General features: G+C 36.7%; 1 long non-coding RNA gene across 1 annotated transcript in view; it reads right to left on the bottom strand.

The window, feature by feature from the left end:
• LOC147913467 (uncharacterized) overlaps window positions 1–27306 on the bottom strand; it is a 268097-nt gene that overhangs the window by 5394 nt on the left and 235397 nt on the right. Inside the window, exon 2 of the long non-coding RNA XR_015548735.1 lies at window positions 12573–12705. This is a non-coding gene — a long non-coding RNA (uncharacterized LOC147913467). The remainder of the gene's footprint in view (window positions 1–12572; window positions 12706–27306) is intronic.

Below are 27306 nucleotides of genomic sequence, written 5' to 3'. Positions count from 1 at the left end.
TTGTGAAATTTTGGGTTGTACATTTTTGTTTGTCCATCACCATATATACGTCTCCCTTCACCCCTTGTGCTCACCCCCCACCCCCATTGCCCCTGGTAACCACAATACAGTTTTCTCTGCCCATGTGTTGGTTTGTATTCCACATATGAGTGAGATCATACAGTGCTTGTCTTTCTCTTTCTGGCTTACTTCACTTAACATAATACCCTCCAGGCCCATCCATGTTGTTGCAAATGGGACGATTTTGTCTTTTGTTTACGGCTGAGTAGTATTCCATTGTATATATATACCACATTTTCTTGATCCAGTTGTCAGTCGAAAGACACTTAGGTTGCTTCCACTTCTTGGCTATGGTGAATAATGCTGCAATGAACATAGGGGTGCATAAGCCTCTTTGGATTGTTGATTTCAGGTGCGTTGGATAGATTCCCAGTAGTGGGATGGCTGGATCATAGGGCATCTCTATTTTTAATTTTTTGAGGAATCTCCATACCATTTTCCGTAGAGGCTGCACCAGTTTGCATTCCCACCAGCTGTGTATGAGGGTTCCTGTTTCTCCACACCCTCTCCAACATTTGTTGTTTTTTGTCTTGGTGATTATAGCCATTCTAACGGGCATGAGGTGATATCTTAGTGTTGTTTTGATTTGCATTTCCCTGATGATTAGTGATGTTGAACATCTTTTCATGTGCCTATTGGCCATCTGTATATCTTCTTTGGAGAAGTGTCTGTTTATTTCCTCTGCCCATTTTTTAATCGGGTTGTTTGTTTTTTTGTTGTTCAGTTGTGTGAGTTCTTTATATATTATGGAGATCAACCCCTTGTCAGATGTATGTTTTGCAAATATTCTCTCCCAGCTGGTGAATTGTCTGTTCATCTTGATTCTGGTTTTGTTTGTCTTGTAGAAGCTCTTTAAGATTGCATAAGTTTATTTTGTTTTCATTTTTTAAAGTAAAAATGGTCATTTATTTTAAAAGATAACAATGGCTTTTAGAAATAAGCAATAAATTACATTAATATCCAAAATCATGCTATCACGATAATATTTTTAAAATCCATTAACCTCAGGTATGTTTTTACTGTGTGTCATAAGTAAATAAATAAATACACATTCACAAACCTATTTCTGAAAAAAATTACTTTTTACTCCACACTTACTTCATAGCCCACAAAAAAATCTTTTAATATAACATTTACTTGATTCTTCTTTCCCCAAATTTCTCACCTTATGAAAATTGCCATACCTCTCCGTATTTTATCTGCCTCATCTCCCCAGACAAGCCTAATGCCATCTCCTCCTACACACCTGATTCCCCAGATCCTGTCTACTTGCATATCCCACTCGTAAAACAAAAACGTAACCAAGTCCACAATTATAGAAGGTTCCACCACCATAGTCTTAATCACACCAAAATTCTTCCCAAATCATGTGCTTAGTTGAGAAGGTGATTTTGATTTTTTTTAATTTATCCATTTTCAAAATCATTTGTTTTATTCTAGTTTGTAAGCTATTGTCTCTCAGCTCCAGATTCACCGTTATATACTCTGCTCCGTGATGTTGAAACTGCAACTCTGTTAGCCACATTTCTGCTTCGCTGGCTGCTCTGTGAGGTTCTGCCAATAAGGGCACTAGTAGGAGACTGGAAGGCTGGAGGAGGAAGGGCCTTGTTCCTTACAATTCTTAGGAGCTTCTTGACATGAGCAGCACTTGAGTCCAGTTTGTAATTTTGTCCCTACACTTGCAGAAATAGCTACATCATGGCCCCCCTCAGAGGCACCCTCCTTGTAGTTCACCATCCCCAGAGACCCGGGTCCTGACCCCATGGGACCCCTATCTGACCTCAGAGACACCAGAACAAGGCAAGCAGTGCCCTCTTCTCTGAGGTCTGACTTGCAGCTTTTTCAAGCTTCTGAGTTTTGATGACTCTGGTCTCTTCTCTTTGTTCCCCAGCCATAGGGGTGGTAATGACTTGTCGAATTGCTAACTACATATAACTTAGTTCTCTCGCCTTTTCAGTTACCTAGTCAACAACCCTATACCTAGTTAACAATTATTTATATTAAAGTCTCTCTGTGCAAGTAATTGCTGTGATTATTGGATCCTGATTAGATCTTGATTACACAACCATCTTTATAGTCAGTCCTTAGCTTTCAGAGCCGCCCCTTGGCAGTGATGCAGAAGTCAACAAAGCTACTGAGCTCATGTGATGTGTCTACATGGATATCATGGGACACTTTTTCTCTTTATTCAGCATTAGCGTGTGCCAGGAATTGTGCTAGATGCTTTACTTGCATAATCACGTTTAATCCTTGCACTATTACCAAGAGGTAGATGATAGTTATTATTCACATTTTACAAGTGAGAGAACTAAGGCTTTACAGAAGTTAGTAGCTTAGTCGTGTATGGTTGCATAGCTGGTAAGTGGAGGTGTTAAGACTCTTGCCCTGGCTGTATAACTACAGAGCCTGTACTCTGACAGCAAGCTACACCAACAAACGGACCATCTATACCATAACCTCAGAAAACCTGAAATTTCTACAAGCAAACCCTCAGTAACCTTTTCAGCATTTTCTCTCCCCATCAGTATTGGCCTCCTTTCCAGTCACTATTCCACAGACAAGAAATCCTATATACTTAGTCTTTTCCTTTCTGACTCAGCAACTCAGGCTTCTCCAGCACTACAAGGTCACCTTCATGTCCATGAAAACTTCCTGTCTTACAGCAACTCTTTAACCTGATATACAAATCTACACAAATTGACTCTAAACTGATCATTTCACTCTCTTCTCTAAAGTTGTCAAAGAATCCCAGTTACCACAGGAATCAAGTCCAAAGCCCTTAGCCCAGCATTTCTGAGCCTCTGTGTCACAGGCCCAAGTTACTTTGGCCACTTCCAAACACTGAGTACTCCTCACATCAAACTCTTTTAAATGCAGCCAGGGCACGGTGTCTTTCTCTGTTCTTTCCCTCCCTATACCATGTACAGCTCCGGGTACACAGTGTATGATTTGTGAATAAATGCAGGAATGAATAAAAACCAATACTGCAGTAATTACTGAATGAAATTCTAAGCCTTTTTCTGTTTCCAAGAATTCCTGAAAGTTCTTGTCTCCTCTGAATTGCTCTCTCTCCTTATCTATAAAGTCAAATTCCCTCCTTCTTTTATCCATTCATTTAATCTACAAATTTATTGAAGGCCTTTCATTGGTCTCATTCTTCAATACCTGTCTCTAATTCTCTAGTGCCGCTTCTTCCATGAAGCCTATTCTGAAATCCCCAGATAATAGACCTCTCTCTCTCTCTTTCTCTCTCTCTTTGTCTAGAGTAAGGGTTCTTTTATTACTTTTCCTATAGCACTCATATTCATTTGTATGATGAGTGAAAAATTTCTTAAAAATAAGGACTGTCTCACTCATGTTTATTTCCCCAAAGTATCTTTTTCTGTTGTCTGTCTCCTTTGAGTTATCTGAAGAGAGGGATCTTCAGGGAAGGCTGCAAGTTCAGCTGGGCCTAAAACACTGAAGTTCATGTATTCTATGGCCTTGAAAGATAATGTCCTTATTCCTGTTTCCAATTCACCTATAATAAAAAGGTTAGGGTTCTAAAGGGAAGTGTGATGGGCAATATCAGCTTTTTGAAATCCTCCACATTCTTTACTAAAAGAGGCAGATTTTAGATTTAAAAATAGCAGCAGAGATCATTCCTGATCATAGAATGACTGGATTTTAAATTACCAACTCGTTACAAAGGTTTCAGAATAAGAGTTGCCTGTGGTCTTCAGTTTTTATTTTCACCTATTCGCTGAGAAGCAATGGGACATAGAGCCTAGAAACATGGATTCTGAAGTCAGACATATTTGACTTTTTAATTCGTGCTGCCATTTCTTGGGACTGTGACCTTGTAATATTATTAAACCTCTTTAATCTGCAGTTTCCTCATAAATAAAACAAGAAAATACTGAGTACCCATTTCATAGGGTCGTCATAATGATTGACTAAGATAATGCAAGCAAATGTTTAGCATAATGCCTGATGTATAGTAAGCACACAATCACTGTAAACTTTTAATATTGTTAACTGTCCCAGCATCTCCCAGTCCATGCAACACCCCCCAATACAGCTGTGGATATGGCTAATGGGATATAAGATACAGGAATTCAGTTACAAAACAGTGTCAGCTCTTGAATGGAAAGCGTGGAGAAATAAGAACTCATTATATTTGTGGGATGGCAGGGGGTGGAGATGGATTATGTGGTGACCAAAAGTATTAATTCTGGTGAAGACTTCAGGTTAGCCCTAGGGGAAAGTCAGTTCAAGTGGGAATATGGGTTAGTGATCAGGGGAAGGCAGAAATACATTTATGCAGCTGAGGTGACACTTTGTGGGTGGCTGTAGTTGTTAACATACATGGAGGGCCAGACACACTGAGAAAAACCCAGAGCAGCCACGGCCCAGGGCCAAGTCAGGGCTGTAGCAGAAGTTTCAGGGAAAAATCAAGGGTGGTCAAGATGGGTGGGGCTGGTCAAATGCAAATCTAATTTAATATATCTAAGTTATTTTATTTATAGGCATTTTTGTCTTTTATCCTCATTTGTCAGATTGTCTTAAATTGAACGCAATGGTTTTGTGCCACTTGTTTTCAATACGTGGGTAGCTTGAGTCATACAGAGCAGGGTTTTCCAATGTAAGTTAAAGGCAAGTGCTCCTGGCCTCTGCAGCCTTGGTAAGCGTGGGCTGATAGTAAGGATGGTGGCTGCCATTACTGACCTTAATGGAAAAGAACAGAGGAAATGTGTTGTTAGCCAAAGATAAGGTGAGTAATGTCACATGTAGTTTTTAATATTTAATGAATCTATATGGGTACAATCCATTATGTGACAATTTAATTATATGACAAAAAAGTTTGATAAATAATATTGTGGTAGGACACCTAATTCATTATTTAACAAAGAAATCAATACTTTCATAAATCATACTTTTCCACAGATGTACTTTTTTTTTTCCTCCAAGTGTGTAAAAACCCTTATTCAGAATCCATAGGCAATTTATTTTCTGGTCAGGACACTTTTGAATGGAAGTTTAATTGGGCCCAGGACAGACATAAATTCTATTTACCTTTTTTTTAACCATTAAATGGAAAAGCTTTCTTTACAAGTACTTTCCAGGAAGACTTAACCGTATTCAGATAGCTTTTTCCTGCAGTGTGTTTTAAGAGCAGAAAGTAGTGGTAACCATAAATTATGTATCAAGCTATAACAAAACAAAATAATAGAATATTTTTGCATACCCTTCCTCCTCCAGGTTTGACTTCAATATATATAAAGTAAGATAACTTTTTTTACCTCAGTATTTTTCAACAGTCTTGGTTCAAAAATATCACAGAAGATTATATATTGATTAAATATATGCTTCCAGATCAGAACTAATTCTAATTGTTTGGATGCCACATCACCAAAGAAGAAAATTATTTATTTCATTCTAGTTTAAAGAGTTGTAATCTGGGAGATATTCCTTTCTTATTTAACTTAAATCCCACCCTATTTTGTAACCATAACAATGTCTTTTCACATAATTCATATTTATCCAATTTGAAACTTAATAAAGTGTTATGCTTTTTTTGGCCAAATTGCTATACATTACCAACTTTACATTCTAATTACAAATATTATTGAACAGAAGAAAACAATCACATAAGACTTTTTTTCCCCACTTAGGTTGTTTCTAATTGCCAATTGTACGTGAGTGAAGTATTTAAGTTTCCTGTATTCTTCAGAAGAATTAGCAGTTTACAAAACTATTTTCCAATGATAAAAATGACCTCTTTCATACAGATGTCCAAACTACTAATTCTCTATAACAAATTCAGAATCAGAGTAGAGCCACCTAAAACCTTCTTTGAATGTAATAAAATACATTATTTGCAATTTTTCATCATTTTAGCAACTTTATTGCATCAGTAACTGTCATTATATATTTTATTATTAACGATTTTTTAAAGTAATGAAGCATAAAATCTTTATGGATGCATTTTCATTTTTGAATGCAAATATTGCCATTTAGTTGTTTTGTAAGATCCCACTTCGAGAGTTCATGGTGTGACATTTGGTCTAAAATTACTGCAAGAGAATGAGGTTTTTTTACGTCACTTAGCACTGAATATTTGAAAATAGCATTTCTTTTTCCAGGGTTATGTTTTATGTAAAGTTGTAGTACCCTGACAAATGTCAATGCAGAATTAAGAGCAACTATAAATATTTCTGAATTAGCTGAGCCTCAGAACATGCAAAATCATAGTGGTGAAGATCTTGAACTTGAAACCTGGTTCTGCAATTTTCTATTCTGCAATTTTTCTATTCCAGGACCAAATCCAGGATCCCACATTCCATTTTGTTCTTATGTCTCTTCAGTCTTCCTCCAGTTTGAGATAGTTGCTCAGTCCTTCCTTGTCTTTCTTGACCTTGGCACTTTGATGAGAATTGGGCAGTTATTCCAAGGACGATATCTTAATTTGGGTTTATCTGATATTTTCTGATGATTATATTGTGTTTATGCATTTTTGATAAGGATACCGCAGAAGTGACATTGTGTCTCAGTGCAACATATTAGGGAGTACCTGATGTCACTATTTCTTATTACTGGTCATGTTAACCTGGATCACTTGGTTAAGATAATGTCTGTTGGGTTTTCTTACAAGCTACTATTATTCACTTTGTAATAGACAAATATCTTTGCGGGGTGGAATGTGTTGAAATTGCAAATATCCTGTTTCTCTTCAAACTTTCATCTACTGATTTTATCATTCATCAGTGAATTTTGCCTATAACAATTATTACTGTGGTTTTTGTCTAATGGTGATTTTGAATTTTCTTCAATTCTTCTTTATTTATTAATTGGAATATTTTTATAAGGAAGAGTCAGCTGGTGTGCATTTATGTATTTTCTCAATTTTTAATTTACATTAGACTCATGGATATTTAATAGCATCATTATTTAATTTGCTACTTGGCTTTGGCCATTGGGAGTTTCTGTCCTTTTGACATGTCTGGATTCTTTTTTGAGCACTTTCTTCCTTTTTGGCCCATAAGATGTTGCAGGGTCATTCTGTATTTTTCTGCCCTAACTCTAGAATCAACCACTAATTCAAGAAGCTCTGGTTCTTTTCATTAGAGAATAATATTTAGAAACCATACAGACATACATATATATTTTTATTTATTTCTATGTATATATGTTTATATATTAAAAACCAAACTGGTAGCTCTGATTCTAATTCCATACCACAAGGTTTATCGTAACCTTTTCCCTTTCCTTATTTGTAACTCTTTCTCTGATAGTGAAAAACCTGGCTCTCATCATATATAATATAGTCACTTATTTGGTCAATCTTAGCTAAATAAAGCATAAAGTAGTTATAAAATTTCTCAAAAAATTAAAAATAGAACTACCATATGATCCAGCAATATCTATTCTGGGTATTTATCTGCAGGAAATGAAAACACTATCTCAAAAAGACATCTGCATCCCCATGTTCATTGCAGCATTGTTTACAATAGCCAAGACATGGAAACAACCTAAGTATTTATCAATGGATGAAAGGATAAATAAAATGTGGTATATATACACAAAGGAATATTATTCAATCATAAAAAAAGAAATCCTGCCAAGATATACAGATGGCCAATAGGCACAAGAAAAGATGCTCAACATCACTAATCATCAGGGAAATGCAAATCAAAACAACACTAAGATACCACCTCACGCCCGTTAGAATGGCTATAATCACCAAGACAAAAAACAACAAATGTTGGAGAGGATGTGGAGAAACAGGAACCCTCATACACAGCTGGTGGGAATGCAAATTGGTGCAGCCTCTATGGAAAACGGTATGGAGATTCCTCAAAGAATTAAAAATAGAGATGCCCTATGATCCAGCCATCCCACTACTGGGAATCTATCCAACACACCTGAAATCAACAATCCAAAGAGGCTTATGCACCCCTATGTTCATTGCAGCATTATTCACCATAGCCAAGAAGTGGAAGCAACATAAGTGTCCCTCGACTGACGATGGGATTAAGAAAATGTGGTATATATATACAATGGAATACTACTCAGCCATAAAAAAGACAAAATCGTCCCATTTGCAACAACATGGATGGGCCTGGAGCGTATTATGTTAAGTGAAATAAGCCAGAAAGAGAACGACAAACACTGTATGATCTCACTCATATGTGGAATATAAACCAACACATGGACAGAGAAAACTGGACTGTGGTTACCAGGGGCAGTGGGAGTGGGGGGGGCACAAGGGGTGAAGGGAGTCATATATATGGTGATGGACAAACAAAAATGTACAACCCCAAATTTCACAATGTTAGAAACCATTAAAACATCAATTAAAAAAAAAAAAAAAAAAAGAAATCCTGCCAGTTAGGACTACACAGATGGACCTTGAGGCCATTATGCTAAGTTAAGTAAGTCAGATAAAGAAAGACAAATACTGTATGATATCACTTATATGTGGAATCCAAAAATACACAAACCAAAGTCATAGATACAGAGAACAGATTGGTGGTTGCCAAAGGTCAGGGGTAGGGAATGGACAAAATGGATGAAGGTGATCAAATGTACAAATTGCCAGGTATAAGATAAATAAGTCCTGGGGATGTAATATACAAAAAATAATTTTAAAAAATTGCTAAACGTTAGGTAGCTACAGACTTGCTAAATCATAACCCTGTGAGAACAGATTTCCTTTCTGGACTACAGTATTTGTGTATAGTTCATTTGGTCTTTAGCTTTACAGCATCCAGGCAACAACTGCTATGCAAAGTTTGTTAGGTTAGCTCTTTACTCTGTATGGGTTAGCTGTTATTATTTCTGTGAATTGATTTCCCTAGAAGCTTTTACACCTGCCAGGGAAATGTTCTCTTTAGTTTAATTTAGGTGGTGTGCTGGTGGACAAAACGCTACTTCTAACCCTGCTGGTCTCAGTTTGAGTGTCAGCAGAAGAGCACTGCGTATGGCAGTGAGATCACTCATGGCTTCCCTACTCCTTCTCTCCCTCTGCCCACCCTTGCACCATTCTCCCCGAGCTTTGTTTCCTCTTAAAATTGACCAAATAGTACATACCTTCAAGGTCTGTTATGGAAGTTAGAAGTGAAATTGTAGATACTTTGTGAATAATAGCTATCTAATAAAAATGTTTTCATTTCATATTAATAATTTGTTGTCTAAATTTGCATATATGTATATTAGTTTTACTTAAAGTGGGATACCTTTGTCTGAGGAATCCAATGTGGGACAAATGAGAAGTGCTTCAGCCCCCATGTGAATTCAAGGGTACCTGGGTAGTTGGAATCTTTTGGATAGTGGCAGTATCAATATACTCAAAATAAAAACAAGAAAAAAACAGAGCGACTTAATACATTATAGTGTTGATACCATTCAAGAGTGCTTGATAATTTGGGGAATGATTGTGAGAACTAACACTGTTTGTTACTATCTAGTTTCAAGTCTAAAGAAAGGAAACCAAAGAGTTAGCTTTATCCTGAAGCTGAAATGCAGAAATAAAAAAACTAGTCATAAATCATTCCTTTTTATATACTCAGAATAAAAACCAAGACTAACATATGTTAAAAGACAATATTCAACAGAAAAGCCCTTCAAGCTGATAATAAGCTAAAAAAGAACCCATTTTTATCGTTTTGAATTTCCTTAAAGACAGCAACGCTATACCTATTACGGGTGATTCTAGACGCTCTATGCCATTTCCTGGAAAATATGTTAACAAGCACCTTTTAACCAATGATTTAAATTTTTCTAACAAATCAGAACATTATATTCACATAAATGTACTCAAATTAGAGATAAAATTGACACAAATCTGATTTAAATATTCTTATTCAAAGGTAAATATTTTCCATTACTTTCCTTACTATGCTAGAAAGAAAAAAAAAGCATAATTTGATATTCTGGAGTTAGAGTTAACATGAATTGGGAAATAATGTATTCTTTTGAAATATTGACCAGTTCTTTCTTTGGAATTATTTTGCCCTTTCAATATTTTAAATATTCATGTTCAAAAATGGAATGAGCAACACGACCATCAGATAATCAAATTACATCCTATCAAGGCTAATGATAGGGCTGTCTCTTTCATGAATCATCAGTGATTCATTTCACACAGCCACTAAAGCATTCAAATGCGTTCATGTGGGGGCATCCCATAACTGGATAAAAATGTCAGAGGTTATTTAGGCGGAATTCATTGAACAAAGTTGAAAACTTAAGACTGGATCAAATCTACAAGACAATTTCTTCATCCTTTCAAATACTCCTTAAAATAAATGCCAATTTTTCAAACAAAAAGTAATCTGGTTATGCCACTTAATACTATAATAAAATGTAAAGTCAGTTCTAGTCAATTACATCTTTCATATTAGTAAGCATATCTCCATGATATTATACAAATACTTAATAGTCCACCAAGAAACCCTGTTATGAATTCTACATAAATCTGCTTGATCACAAATCACATATTTTGTAAATTTTGGCAGCATTGACTTTTATCAGGATAAAAGCTTAAACTTTCCTAGGTTAGTCTCAAGCTAGAAGATAATACAAAAAGCTTTTGAAACCATGTTAATATGTATATTGTTTATATAATAACCAAATACTTTCTACTCTCTCTCAATGTCTCTTCTCTAGTATTTCAAAAGCACATCTTTCACTGAGTTATATAAAATAGTGTGTGTGAATAGAAGAAGTAGACTGTTATTTTTCAAATTTTTAAAAATAAAATTAATGCATGCATGTGGGAAAAAATTGTACTGAAATTATAAAATTTAAAGTAAAAATCCGCCTCCCCACTCCCTGCCCCCACATACCACCCTCCTGTCCCAGTCCCTTGGTGGGGTCTAAGTAGGTGTTTTTCCCAAGTATATTTTTTCAGCTTCCATTTCTAGGGCTCCATAAAGAAAAACGAAATGCAAGTTCAGGAAGTCCTTGAAAGGGTTCCATTTTCATAGAGTGTAAGCATGCAAGTTCCTTTCTGTCCTCCTCTGAGTCCAGGTCAGTTCAGCTCAAGTTTGAAGCTTCTAGAGCCCCTGAGTCCCCAGGGTTTATCTCTTGCTAGAGGCTTCCTCCTGCTGGTTGCCTCTGGGCTTGCAGCTACTCTGGGCTCATCCCTGTGCCATCGCTGCTGCTGCTGCTGCTGCGGCTGTGGGGAACATAGCACACAGAACTCCTCCTGTCCGGTTCCAAAATTGCCTTAGAGTGCTGAAATAGCCATGTATGCCTTAGAGCTCCCCATTCATCTCCCACTATTGCAAAGGCATTTCATCTACGTCCTGGCCTCACCTGCTCACTCAGTCTCACATCTTCCCTGGATATCACCATAGCTCACCCACCTTGAAGTCACTACCACTCTTTCTCCCACTACTGGCCTGCCATCATCTATTCCTCGTGCCTCATCCCTCTTCCTCAAACCTGGCTGATGTCGATACTACTGCTGTATAACACTTCTTTAGATCTTAATTCAATCTACCTGGAGGCAACTTGAATCTCTTGCTTCTGTCACTGTTCCTACAATCTGCAAACACCACAGTGCCAGCACAAGCCTGAGGTCACTTCTGTTGCCCTGGGAGCTGCTATGACTGCTTGCAAGTTGCCTTTATGAACTAGTTCTCACTGATCAAAGACTGATCAGAACTTTGCCCAGCCACTCTGCCTGATGCAGAGTGGCTTCAAAAGTCTTGTCCACATCATTTACCCTAGGTTTCCTGGGCCCATGTTTGTCTTTGGATCTGGGTTTCTGAATTCAGATTCATTTAGACCGTTGTCTGAAGTCAGGACTGGACACTCACAACTCACAGTGGCAGTGCTCCTGGCTGCCACTGGAAGCCATTTTCCTGGAAAAGTCCCATTTCCATGCTATGATTCTATGACTCTTAAATGACATATTTTTATCACTGCTTTTATACCAAAGAGACTCAACCTAATTGCCTCTCCTGTATCTGGGAATAATACCTACAAATTTTCCTTATATTTCAGTATCATTATTCCTTTGGGATTAATAAAGTATTTCTAATTTTTAGTAGGACAAAATAAGGATTAATCATACACATAAATACATGAAATTATGTATAAGTTATTTTTTATCATAAACAAGTATGATGTGACTATTAATTTTACAAAATATGTTCAAATAATTAAACGGATAATTAAGTCTCAAATATATCTTCTCTAAATCATCAGCATAAAAAGATAACGTTTAAAGTCCCTGTTGGTTGTTAGCAGAATCAGATGAACAGGCTGGGCTGATATTCTGCTAACTGTCCACCTCTGTGTGATCCAGAGTGGCCCTGGGGCTTTGCCTCTGCAAGTCTGTTCTAGAGAATTTTTCTGGGCTAGAGTCAGTGGTCCAGGCAAGCTTGGAGGCCTGATACAACAGGCAATCCTGTTAAATCTTAAAATTTCATATGTCAGAAGCCAAGTTGAATTACGTATTCCCTTGTTTATGAACTTGTGAGGAAATATCTCCATGTACTTACATCTGAATTTTTACAAACCTTGATCTTACTGAGCACAGACATTGAAGCGTGTGGCTTTTATGATGAGTGGCCAAGGAACATCAGAGATAAATACTGGAGGTAGAAGTGCGAGGTCAAAGGCCATGGAAGAGTCAGCACGAAAGCTGGTGGGCTGGAGAGTAAGGAACAGATGGAGGTTTGCTAAGTAACTTCTACTTCACAGACACTGTGGCCGGCCCTTTACACACAACCCGTCGTTCAGTTCTCATGGCAGCCCTATAATATAGGCATTATGAGCCCCATTTCAAGACTAGATAGACCAGAACCTGTCAAAGGCCCAGCAAAAGGCACTGTCTGCAAGTCAAGGGGAGAGGCCTCAGCAGAACTCAAACCTGCCAATATGTTGATCTTGGACTTCTGGCCTCCAGAACTGTGAGAAAAATATTTCCGTTGTTGAAACCACCCAGGCTGTGATATTTTGTTACTGCAGCCCTAGCAGACTAACACAGTGTTCTTTCCATAACATTATATCTTTAATTAACGGATCTTATTTAAAAATGATTTTGTAAGGCCAATATTCTGCATAAATACATCAATTGTGGGCATCCAGTGACTATATGTGTTGACGCTTGCTCATTAACACCTGTTAGGGGTCACTGTAGCCTAGTGAATAAGAGCGTACGCTGTGGGCACAGAAAGCGCAAATCCCAGCTCTGCTGCTTACTAGCTGGTCGTTCTTGCTCAAATTTCTTAACCATTCCCTGCCTCCTTCCTCATCTGTAAAGTGGGGATAATAATTGTATCCAACTCCTAAGGTTCTTGTGCAGATTAAACAAATTAATCTGTGTAAGCACTTAGGACATGGCCTGGCCTAGACCATTTACTCTACTTTTATTTCATGGGAGGCAAGGGAGAAGGTGCTTGGAAAGCATTTCCAGGGATGCAGTCAATCCACTCAGGCCATGTTCCCACGTCCCAATTAGCCTGTTTGGTTAGTGGTCCCTACAAAGGATCTTTACCTTCCTCATCTTCTTTTTCCCTCTTCTTTATCCTTGTTGCTGCCTTTTTCTTTTTGTGAATGAGAAGGAAGTGTGTCAGACCTTCCCAATGGCCATTTCATTTCCTCTCCACTTTTTACCCTAAACCAAAGGTGATCTCTTTCGGCTCTGTTTCACAATAGATTCATCACTATCTAAGGACCTTCTGAAACTACCAGTTATGGCTTCTGAAGCACTTGTATGCCTGATTTCATGTACAGAAGCGGGGTGATAAATAAACAAGAAAATGTTTATTCTTATTGCCATGTATCTTATAGCCTGTTCTATAAATCATCTTTCTTTTCTATTTTGATGCAGTAAATACTATAAAACACAGCAACTGGTACTTTACATTTAAAATATTTTGTTCTTACCAGTTTCAAGTTATATCCCCTTGCAATTGGTACCTTGAAAAGTGGAGGTTTAATTAAAATTACAATAATCCTGTAAACACGTTGTGACATCATGCCCTGTGGGCTAAGCAAGTAATATTCATCGGAAGGCGCAATGCTATAATGCATTTTTCTTTGTCTTTTCAGCAAGTTGAATAAAAAGTGTATTTTCTACATCCTATTCTAGAGATTTGATTAACACATTTTTCATTGTATTGTTATCATGACAGCAACGGCTCTTATAGCAATTTAGTATACTAGATGAAGTGATGGGTCATTTAAATATGTTGGTTATTTTTTACTTACAAAAAATTAGACATCCACATGCATATGACTTAATTGGGTACTTTTTAAAATTTATTACGTGAAAAATCTACTCTTGGGGTTGTATTTCTAGTTAGTAGCCACAACCAACGGTTAGTGTACTATATACCTTAAAATGGTCTCTAAGTGATCTGAATTCCATAGATAGTGAGCGATAGTCTTTCTGTGACAGTCTGACTCTTTTCTTGGTGTATTATTTCCAGATTTTAATTTTCATTTATTTTGAAGATTTGCCATTTTTTTTCAAATTTTATTTCCTTGGTTCTACGGCATTTGGTAGGGATTTTGCTCTAACTTATCTCACAGTGATGCAATCATCTTTAGGCACCATTCATTAAATTCAGGTAGCACCAAATGCCAGAGAAATGAATTAACAGGTAAGGCCTAAGGCACTTTCTAGATGTACTCGAACAGACTAATGCACAAAAGCAAGCATGATATGTGACAGCTCAGCGGTGACAAAGGAACTAAATCGATCATTTCCTTTGCAAGGTCTATTTGCCAAGTGCTCAACCAGGACTTATGGATAGTCTCATTTACAGATGAGGACATTATAGGATTTTACTGAAGTTAAGTGACTTCTCCAATGTCACGCTGCAAGTTAGTGACAATTCACGTTTATAGCTCACAGTCCCCCTTTACAATTCTTAGCTAAGCCTGCCAAAAGATTCCAATTTCTAGGGTGAAGAAAGGGAGTATGTTAACAACTCACAGAGGCTGGGACAATTAAAATGTGTCAAATAAATGAATGAATGAATACATGAATGAAGAGACTTTTTATTAAGTAGTTTGCTAAACCATTTCTAGATACCTATGTAACTTGGTATTTGCTCAAGCAATCCCTTGTTATTTTAGTTCAAATCTTCTTGGTAGTGCAGAGAGAGTGAAAATTCTTTCTGTCCTTTCTGGTTATTGGTTAATAGTTATTTCTCAACTCTAACATCTTTACACAAGCACAGACACACACATACACAAATCAAATGAAAAACATACAACTGATGATCTGCCAGTAATTTTCTCCTCCTGGGTAGACTAGGGAGTTGGGATTACTTACCCACTGTCTTATTCCATTTTGGCTGCTGTAAGAAAAATACCATAAACTGGGTGGCTTATAAACAGCAAACATCTATTTCTCACCATTCTGGAGGCTGGGAAGTCCAAGATCATGGAGCTTGCAGATTCACTGTCTCGTGAGAGCCTGCTTCCTAGATGGCCATCTTTTTGCTATAACATCACATGGCAGAAGGGACTAGGGAGCTCTGTGGGGTCTTTTTTCTATGAGCACCAACTCTTTCTTGAGGGATCCACCTCACTACCTAAGCACCTTCCAAAGGCCCCACTTCCTAATATCATCACACTAGTCATTAGGTTTCAACATATGAATTTCAGGGGAAGAGAAACATCCATAGCATTAACTGATTGAGAAGCCATATTTAGCAATAATCGGATTTTTCCCAATGCCATGTAGCCAGCAACCAATAAGAAGAGATATCTGACATCCTGTCCATTCTCCAAATCTATGCACAGGACTCTTGCTCCTTTTTTTCTTCACACATTCTTTTCCAACCTCCTCCTGATTTCAGAGGGATGCAGGTTTATTATCTTGTCTTATGTTTACAGTTGAGGCTTATATTCTGCTTCTCTAATACTCAGATTCAGATCTTTGATAACATTCCTGTGGATGCATCTTGAACACTGAATCCCTGTCATGCCTATGCCCTTGGGATTCAAAATACTTTCATTTTCCCCCATAAGCTGGAAAATAGGAGCTCTGTCACTATTGTCCAAGCAAGAGCATCTTTACCAGAGGTTTGTGCATTTTAATACCAACAAAACACGGCAAGATTTTTTTTTCACCAAAATTTGTGGTTTGGGGGTTGGCCCCATGGCTTAGCAGATAAGTGCGCGCTCCGCTACTCGAGGCCCGGGTTCGGATCCTGGGCGTGCACCGATGCACTGCTTGTCTGGCCATGCTGAGGCAGCGTCCCACATGCAGCAACTAGAAGGATGTGCAGCTATGACATACAACTATCTACTGGGGCTTTGGGGAGAAAAAGGGGAAAAAAAAGGAGGAGGATTGGCAATAGATGTTAGCTTAGGGCCGGTCTTCCTCAGCAAAAAGAGGTGGATTGGCATGTGCGTTAGCTCAGGGCTGATCTTCCTCACACACACACAAAATATATATATACTCATATAAAATAACATCAAAACCACTATGATGTACAAAATGATAAATTCCGAAATGTATTTGGAAAAAAAAAATTTGTGGTTTGCTTCTATCCTAAGTTGAGCAGTGTTATATAAACTACTGTTTTACTACTTGGATTCTGAAAGATATGCATTTTAATTATTAATGTTATTCCATTGAATAGAATTGAAATTAGATGTATATTTCCCTCAAAAATAATGAAACATATTATAGCACACATTTTTTCTCAATTATATTTATTTTACCTTATTTTCCAGCAATTCTGGAAATAAAAAAAGTTGATATTAAAATCAGAAGAGAAATCACTAACCCTACGGCAAGATCTAGCTAAGTTTACACACCCACATACATTCTCTGGATTGTAGTTTCTGAATTTAAATTCAGTATTGAATTTAGATATCTATCTAAGAGAAATGTGTTCTAGATTCATAAATTTCTCATTTGTCCCTCTTCTCCATCTCTTGATGTAAAAAGTAGTCACTAAATTTAATTTTAGCATAAAGTTTTAGTATAAACATGGTTTAAGGAATGTCTAATAGAGACATAGATTTAGCTACAGATATTCTACCTGAATATTCTACTCACATTATTTGTGTTTTTTAAAAGGTATTTATTGTTTAAAAGATATTTATCTTACACCTGAAGAAGTTGTTTTTAACCAGCGCCTTAAACTTTCTCATCTTTGTTAATTTCTCTGTTTACCATTCAGGTGGCTTGTGTCAAAGTTTCTCCATGGTACTAGAGGAAGAGAAGGATACGAAGAGGTCAGTCAGGAGAGGAGGCAGCAGCAGAAACAACTGTTCAGGTGCTCAGGGAATTGGTGTCACCTGATTCTATCTGTCAAAAATGTCGGAGAAAGATGGGGAAACATAAAATAGAGGCACATAGAGTATGTTATCATGACAACGTCAACTTCCAATATTTTAGATAAGGTCCGTAATCTGCTTGGAAGGGGCATTGGATCACTTGTCTTGAAGGTACACTTACATAGATAGAAGCATGCTATTTTTACTTGGGTTAGATTACAGATCAAGTTTTTTGATAATATATTTATTCTAGGAAGATGTGTCTATTCACACTGTACTGAAAACTGAGGAGGAAATCAGCTGTGCTTAATAAAAAAAATTGTTACTATATTTGGGTGGCTTTAAAGAAGGACAATATGGATTTTGGGTGGACTTGACCTCAACCCCTCCTCCATCCAAGTGATTTTTTGGAACCATTTATGTCATAGTGAACAACTGGGCATGATAGTTACTAGGAACTAGGTATTTTCATTTAGTTCCAGTTCTTTTCTAAATGTGTGATGTTGGTTTCAAAGGACTTCAGATGAGGGATATATAGTCAATGTGATTACAGAACCAGTTCTGCAAAAATCACTCCACATTATGTCAACTTTGCATACATTCAACACATTCGGAGTGACGAGTACCAGTATACAAGTTCTAGAATGAAGGTTTCTCCTACTGAAATGAGTTATATTAGTTGGTTGGATTTGTAATTAACTGTATTTTTTTAAAAAATCCGAAAATATACATTGTCCTGCTTTTTATTTGTAGAGGGAATCCTGTGAATTACAAATTTGAAAACTAAAAGGGAAACAACAAAAAAGACTCAAATATCAGATATTTCTAGATGTGGGCAAATAACACATAAACATTCTATCTGGAAGAAAACAATCATTTTTGACTGGATTTTCATAATTGTTTAAACAGAAAAATAATCATAGACAAAAGTAGACACAACTTTTAGATCAGTCCGGAAAAATGTTTCCAAAGAGGCATGAAGTGACATGACTGTTAAGATCTGATTTGTTTCTTGAAAACTGAACTGGAGAAATGAATGTTTTCACCTCAACAGTTGACAAGGACTAGCTGGGAACTGAAAAAGCATAAAAGATATCCATAGAGAATGAAAGGATTATGTATCAAGTAGGAGAGGCACATTTAGGCTATTTGGACTCATTTATGGTTTGAAATCATTTCAAGTTGAGTTCTAAAACCAAAAACTTTATTTCTCCTAATTTATATTAACTCACATAACGTATAGTACCTTTTCTTTTTTCTGTCCCAAAGGACTTAAAACAATCACTGTCATAATATATTCAAAGTAACTAATTTACAGTCATCAATCATTCCTGCCATTTTTTGGTACCCATTTATATTTCTGGATTTAGTTTTAGGATTAGAGCCAAAATTCACACACACCGGAAAAGAATATTAAACAAGGAAAAATATCCCTTAAACCACACAAAGATTAATTTCATGTTCAGACACACCATTTGCTACACTCCCACTGCAGAAATAGTTAATATAGGCAAACAAGTGAACATCCCCTGAGATGCACTTCACTTATACACTGAACTCCTATTACATTCCACTTCCCTTCCAAATACAGTCTTTCAGTGTTTATTATACCTTAACATTTTTCTTATCAATTTTTGAAAAATCAAATAAAACAATCCTTCAAGGAAATTGAAGCTTAGAAAATGTAAATTGTATTAGTTATGCCCAAGGATTCTTAGCTATGTATTAACAGTTTAAAGGATTAGAGAGTTGTTTCATCTTATAAATTTGAACTGCTGGGATATGACAGTTGATGTGAGAAATTTCTGAGTAGCCATCATCTGCATGCTAAAGCCAGTTGCTTTCATACATGAATAATACGCCTATCAGGGGGCATGGCTAAGTGGTTATCTTTATCCCTTCCATCGTGAATATGTGGGATGCTCTTGCTCTCTCTGGAACTGTTAGACACAATCCATTTAGATTTGCTTTTTGAGGTGAACTACAAAGCTCGAGTGAAGATTTCATACTTCAACGACTGACACCCAAATGTAGAGGGTTAGGTTAGAGTGCAGGGGGGCTCACCCCATAAGTGAGTCAGTTAATTCAAAAGAGGAATGTAAACTAAGTCAGATGAAGGAGGTAACAACCAAATTCTGCTTACCTATACATTTTTAAAGTTCGAAGAAACAAGAACCCTTTTAGACTGCTAAAATGGGAAATATATCAACTACTTCTAGAAGTTATTTGAGCCCTTTCAGCTCCTTGAAATAGAAACATATTAAATTATCCCTTAAGAATCTAAGTGAAAATCAGTTATGAAAGAGAATGCACTATTTCCTAGGCTGGATGACGGGTAGATGTGTTGGTTTTATTATTACTATTATTATTTAAGCCATACCTGCTATGTATTTGTGCCATTTGACCCAGCAGCAGCATTGGACATGTTTGATCACTCCTTCCATGAAGTACTTTTTTCTCTCTCCTGGTTTTCTTGGCATTTTTTGATTTCTCTTTGGCAGTCTCCTTTGTTGATCCCACTTCATTTTCCTAACCTAGAACTCATCTCCCAGACTCCGTGCTTTGCTGTCTACCCTCACTCACTAGGTGCTCTCATCCAGGCTCAGACTCTAGATACGCTCTTTACACTTGAGACTCTTCAGTTTTTATCTCTAGCTCAGGTCTCTCCCCAGAACTACAGGTTTTTATATCCAAATTTCTGCTCATATCTTCACTTATACGTCTAGTGGGTATGTCAAACTTAACACATACAATACTGACCCCTGACCTTCCTCCTCAAAACTACTCCTCTGACGGTGCTCTCCATTTCAATAAATGGCAACCCCATCTTTTCAGTTGCTCAGAACAGAAACTTTGGAATCATTCGATTCTTAAAGTCTCTCTTTTACTCCTCAATCTACCATCAAGCTAAGTTGGTTGTTTATGAAAATACATGCTGATTCAAAGTACTTCTCACTGTCTCCACTACTCCCACACTGGATTATTGTAATAATCCGTCTTTCACCTAGATTATTTCACTGGATCAACTTCCTGCCTTGACCTTTGCTCTTCCCCTCAGTCTTTTCAAAATACAAAAGGTAGATGAATCCTTCCTAAAGAATAATAGTTTTCTTGTGCTCAAAATCTTGCAATTGCTTCACATCTCACTCTAAGGATCAAAGTTTTTATTCTGGTTTACAAAGTCCTATATTCTCTGACCCCTTTCCTCCGCACAACAGCACAGTTCCTGCTAATGTCTCCCTTATTTATTCTTTTCCAGTCATACTAACTTCCTTGCTGCTCCTTAAATATGCCTTGCATATTGATGCTTGAGAGCCTTTGCTCTGCCAAGAATGCCTTTACCTCAGATATCCACACAACTCCCTGCCTTATCCCCATCAGCTTCTGCTCAGATGTCACCTATCAATGAGGCCTTCCCTAACCACACGATTTAAAACTTCTCCCTCTCATTGCATTTTCTATGCTTTCTTTACACTTATTTTTTTCTCCATTGCTCTAATACCATCTGACTCAATGCATTTTTCTGGATTATTTGCTTTTTTTCTTGTCTCCCACACTCAACGTATGTAGCTCCATGAGAAGAGGAATTTCTGGCTGTGTTTACTGCGGTAACTCTGGTGCCTAGAACAGAACTTCACACAATATCTTAACAAGCTATCGAATGAGTACATTTTCTATACTCTCTACATGTATATTTTACAATACAGATTTCAAAAAAAGCAGGCAGTGTAAAAAATAAGTATTAAAGAAAGCAATGGTTTCTACACACAAGCTGGTTTGAAATTTTTATTTCTTTCAATAAAAATCACATTCCACTACATAATGGGGAGCTTGATTAAAATGAGTGTTTTCCAACCAGCTGTTTTACTATCATGTGGACAATTTAGGATATCCAAAATTAATAGATGATATTACATAATTTTACTGGAAAATAGATGAGGCAAGGAGATGGATTAAGGCAACTTCATTAAATGAATTATGATGGGAGAAGATAAATACCAATTTGTAATTAGAAGCTGGAGCATTAAAAATGATTTAGTATTACATTGGTAAACTTGAAAAATATTCCACTTTATACTATTTACTATTTACAATATTTATCATGGTGGTTGGACTAGCAAATAAATATCCTTTAAAATTTGTTTTCAAGACACTACCGTTTTCTACCAAGGCATTCTAATGGACACGTGATGATTTCTGGGTGTTCAGCATTTTTTAAATACCCTTTCTATGGTTAAGGAATTTCCAGCTCAATGAGTCAAGATAGAAGGCAGAGAACCTAGCTCCATAGGCCCCTTGGAGGCTAAAGTACAGTCTCATGACTTGGTGCCACCAATCAGATTCACCCATAGATGATTATGACTTGGAAGGAGTGAGCTGAGAAAACAAGCACCGCTTGCCAGGTTCTGTTCCTAGTCCAAAGACTAAACTAATAAACATATGTTAAATGTAAGCAGTCCCAATATCTCAAATTGTTTATTACAGTTTATAACATGTAGAATCAAAACATACTTCCAAGTAATGGTTGAAATAAATAAATCAGCAACTCTTTCCTGTACAATTAAATCTATAGTCTTTCTCAAGTGAGAATACAATCACTTTTTTCTTTAATGGAGAAAGCCTATGTCTTATGATTCTTTATATGATCAACAGCCCATTACATAGTCCTAGGTGGGGGTAGGTGCTCAATAGATAATTGTTGACTGATAAAATAAAGCATATTAGTTATAATAAGTTTACTCGTACTAGAAATTAACAAGTGAGGCCTCATCATAGTGGATAGAACAAGAAATGCAGTCACCTAGCCCTATTGTATGACCTTGAAAGTTTCCTTAACTGCCCTTTGCTTCACTTTCCCCTTCCATAAAGTGGGGATGATGACGTCTACTTTGCAGGACTGAGATAATTAAACAAAACAATACATTTTAAAGCAGTTGGCACCTAATAAGTACTCAATTCAAATGGTAACTAGCGCTTATAAAGTTTAGAGATTTCAGAATAACCCATATTCTGGAGGTACAAACATAATCCTGTCTGTTCAACGCTGCAGAGCATGTCATATTTAATCACCTGGAAAGATACTTTAGGGCACAGATTGGACAAAATGTGCCAGGCAGGTGTAAATCCTTATGCGAGGCCAAAATTGCTGGTGTACATTAATAAATACTTAAGGACTTGGACCTAAATGTTTCTGTCTGTACTAGGATATAAACCATGTAACAGAATGCAAATTATTTAACAGTAATTTAGCCATGATTTGCAGAGTAATAATGTCTATTTCCACCAAGGTTACTCTAATTAGAACCAATGAGACTCATTAAAACTCAAAAACCCATCTAGTGCACCAATGCCTTAGCAGACAAAAATAAAATCGAGCACTTTGATAAGATATCTCTTGTTCTTATTTACCTTCAAATAAGATGTTTCTGCAGTGTTTCTTGAGCAATTTGCCCCCCTCGATACACTTAAATGTGTGTATGAAATGCTCTAATCAATGCACATATTGAAAAAGTATTTAAGCTCGGATTTTTATTTTTCAGTTGCAAGCATAGAGGATCATGGTAGAAAAGGCTATAACTCTATTTTATGCCTGAGGGATTTCATACAGTACATGGATTGATGCTTCACTGGTTTTTCAGTGAAGAGAGTGAACAGTACCAGAGGACTGGGAGAGGAAGGGTGAGATTGCAGGATCTGTCAAGCATGGCAGTAATACACAGTGGAGGGGAATGGGGGGCAGGCTGTCAGCATCAGAGAAGCCTGTCACAGGGTATCAGGACCTCAGCTCCTCACTAGGATCCAATGGTAGGATTTTCTTTACTGACAGGTGCCTGGAACATGTGTAGCCCCCCAGCACTGTATTTTGGGAATACGAACTGTATGGTAAGTCAGGTAAGGAAGTACACGTAGAAGTTTGACAGTGAACAAGATAGAAAGAGACTCTAGGCAAAGGAACAGTGTGTGCAAAGCTCTCAGAGGTTTGAAAGAGAATGACACATTTTGGAAATTGTCAGTGGTCCATGCTGGAGCTGAGAAGGCATTAAGGAAATGATGGGGAATGAAATAAGAAAGATCCACTTGGGCTAGCTAGCAAAGAATCCTGCATGCCAACCCACTTGGCTCTTTGGATTTTTAAGTGTGTGTAGAGGAAGTGATGGGTGACAAGGGATAGGACTGTTGGGAGATCTCACCCAAGGATCTCTCTTCTCTCCATGGAAAAGGATGCCAGGTAGGGGGTTAAGGGAATTGTCGAGATAGGCTCTTAAGGAGGCTGATGATGAATGGTTGAATGGGTGAAACAATAAAGAAGGAAGGAGAGGGCAATTGAACAAGAAACCAGGAAGCATGATGGAAGACACAGCCTATGGTAGTGCCAAGTGGCATATGTGTATTACTAATCATTAGACAGGCATTTCACCATAGTTAGCTTTTTGTTTGGCATTTCAGTATGCATTACTGCCAAACTGTGGTGTGATTTCTTTATATATATTCTGACTTAATACAACAATTTTATAAAGTAGATTTATGATGATTTTACTTTAAAAATCCCTCGAAATTAAAACTAGTAACAGTAACAATACTTACATGGCACTTATTTTTTCAGGCAGGATTGTTCTAAGTGCTTTACAAATATTAACTCATTTAAACCTCACCGCAACCCATATGAAGTGAGTACTATTATTATTTTCATTTTACAGATGAGGAACTTGGGACTTAGAGAAATTAAGAATTTGTCCAAAGTTCCATACTTAGTAGGTGGATCGGAATTTGAACTCAGGCAATTCTCTCCATTAGTTCTTAACCATTAGCTTGTGCTTAAAAAAATATGTAATAGGACCAAAATATGTCCATAGTTACTGGGAACCACCTGAGCTACACAGCATTCTTGGCTCTACCACCCTCTTATGATGCGGTACTTGCGAGAATTTGGGTAAAACCATTTTCAGCAGGTAATGCAAAGTGGAGTGCAATTATGTAATGAATGCATAGTTTTGTGAGGTCTTGTGAGACCAGAGTATAAGAACCTTCTATCTGCTGTAAAGAGGGGTGCATATATACACAGAGCAGTGCTTATCTACAGAGAGTAAATGCACAGTGCAGTATAAGTAAAGCAATCAAATGACATGCTGTAAAATCTCTTATATACATAAACATGCAAAAAATGGAAGAAAAAGATGAGCCTAAATGATTTTCCTGCTTAACAAAAGATAAACTAAAAAAGATATGTGTGTGCGTTTAGGGAGTGGAGGATGGTGGTAGACTTCCTCTGAGCACTGTGAGTACTTTCACATGTTCCCCCTTCCTCACCCAGTGACCTTTCAAGGTCACAACAAAGCCACCTGAGATTACAGGTGATTTTACCCTGTTCATTTTTACACATAAGGTTTCCAATGATAGAGATTTTTCTGTATACATCTAAAACTAAAAACAAAATATGAAACCATTTAGGCTAAGCATTTGCCTCTGGAACATGTGCATACTACTCCAATAGTTAAGATGGAGGGTGACTATTTTATTTTTACTATTAGTACACACTGAGAATCAGTATTTTGTTATTTTGTATGTATAATATAGGATTAGAACTGGTCTCTGAGCTTAGATATTTATAAGCTAATTAAGAAGTCATAAATTTTGTCACTGGTCATAAGGTATACAAGTATTAATATAAATTTGTACATATAAAATAAATATATTTTATTTTATAACTTTGTGTCTACTGGTCACTGAGCCATTTAAAAAAGGTAAACATTAACAAATAAAAATTAGTATTAGATAATGAAGTGATGTGTTTCATCAGCTTTACTCTCACTTTTATATTTGTACACCGAATTAGGAGCAGAAATACCCTCAATCATGTCAAACACAGCAACTACACACTACTAGACTGTGGCTCAGATGAGAGTTACACCCTGGAACATTCTCTTTTTTGCTTTGCGATAAACCTTTTATTTACGAATGGGTTTTCATTATCCATACAAAATGCAAATGATGCAAGTTAAACTCATTCGAGATTAATTTTCATTCGAGAAGTGCAAAATTTGTCGCTCTTCCTTTTCACAGGCAAACATCCATAGAATACATTAATGTTTCATGAGAATAAACAGCATGTTAAAGAAATCCTCATGGAGAAATGGCATTTAGTCATATCATATACAAATAACTCTGACATTTGGTGGGACAAAGAAACATCACTTTGACATTACCCTCTGCTAAGATTTTAAAATAAAACATGGTGTTATTTCTTTTGTTTCATTTAGATAAGTTCACCCAGCATCATTTATAATCCCCCCTACATACTGGTTACAATTTTATGCACAAAAGTACTTAAATGTTCAATTTTCTTACCTGAAAATGGTTTACACTTGCCAGCCTTAAGCTGAGTACCACTGACAATTATAATTATTTTTATTATTATTTAATTTGTATTAGTTTTGCCTGGTTTCAAGTAAGATAAAATTCCTTGGGAGCTTCATTAGGACTTCCATCTGATCAGAAAAGAGAACTGTTTCTCACAGAGTAAATAACCACTGCGAGCTCAAAGTGATGTTAGGTGCCAGTCATGGGATCCAAGTTCACCTCAGCTGAATGATTTAACAATTTTGAGTTATATTACCCAGGAGGGCTGTGATGTTATGAATCTATCCTCTTCAGTAGGTTTTGCAGTTGAAACTCCTATCTAATGGTGTGTGCTAATGCATAATGATAATGTCCTTCACTGAGTTTCTCTCTAATGGTGTGTGTTATTTATAATGATAATATGCTGGAGTGAGACAATAACTTTAATATCCCTACTCTTTTGAGAAGAATATACTCCCAATATTATAGCGCTCAGGAATGACCTCAACTAGTGGCTCTCTCAAATTGGAAAACAGAGAGTTGGTAAAATGAAGAAGAAACATAAACCCAATATCTCATTTTAATTTCACCATAAAAGAAGAAGAGAAATCACCCCATGGCAGTTCATTAGGATACACAGTAATTTGAAACACTAGAGGCAGATTTTTTTCTTTCGCTTTTCTCTCACTCTCTTTTAACGTGGATGCTCAGGGGTTTATGATGACTTACTCTCCAAGTGGCCCTTGATAATGATTCCTTTCTGGTGGAACAGATGTTAAGAGAATCACTGTGCTGAATTACTCCTGGGGGTGAACACACTATAGTTGTTCTTGTAGGTTCCTCCATCATTCTATTCAACTAATATAGTAGCAGAGTAACAGTAAAAACAAATTAATGTTATTTTATGCCAAAGTATTTAGAACTTTATTTACATTGGAAAAGTCATCTAATAAAAGCACCTATATCTTTACTTTTTATTAGGGCCAGCTATTTAAATACTACGTAATGTGAGTGCCAGGGCTTAATACATAAGGAGAAATGCTTATGTAGAATCATGTTAATTATTTGGAAAGAATATACATGTGAGAAAGCAAAATCCTACTTTATTCCCATTGGAGCATTATGCCACAGTAGTCATGAGGTGAGTATAAAGAATCAGATACTAAAATATTAAAAGTTGTCAAAAATTCTAGCAGCCATATATATTTTATAGGGTAAGGAGAGATGAGGTGATTATTTTTATATAAATCTATCCAAGTCCTTATTTCCTGACTTTTTCAGTTTTAATTTTTTTGTGTAAAGGTGTCATGATACTTCAATTAATAATACAGTGTTTGTGAAAATCTCTATACACAATTAAATTTTATTATAATAAGTAGTAATAGTAAAAAATAATAGCAGCTGCTATTTATTGAGTATTTACAATGTGCCAAGCATAGAGTAGTACTTTTACATTTAGTATCTCACTTAATTCTTCAAAAAATCCTGTGCTATAGATACTATGCCTGCACTTATTTTCAAAGTTAATATCATGCTCAAGACCAAACTGATAGTAAGTGAAACAGGAGTGGCAAGCGGCTTATCCTGCCTCTCTCTTGGTTGTGAGTCATTATTATAAATGGAAACAAGGTAAAATCATCCCTCCAGTAAGTTTTCTAAGTTGTCTTT

This window comes from Ceratotherium simum, chromosome 27, assembly GCF_057802395.1.
Source record: "Ceratotherium simum simum isolate JZ-2026a chromosome 27, ASM5780239v1, whole genome shotgun sequence".
Classification (NCBI taxonomy): Eukaryota; Metazoa; Chordata; class Mammalia; order Perissodactyla; family Rhinocerotidae; genus Ceratotherium; species Ceratotherium simum.
Note: the sequence above shows the minus strand (reverse complement) of the source record. Positions and strands in the feature narration are given on the sequence as shown.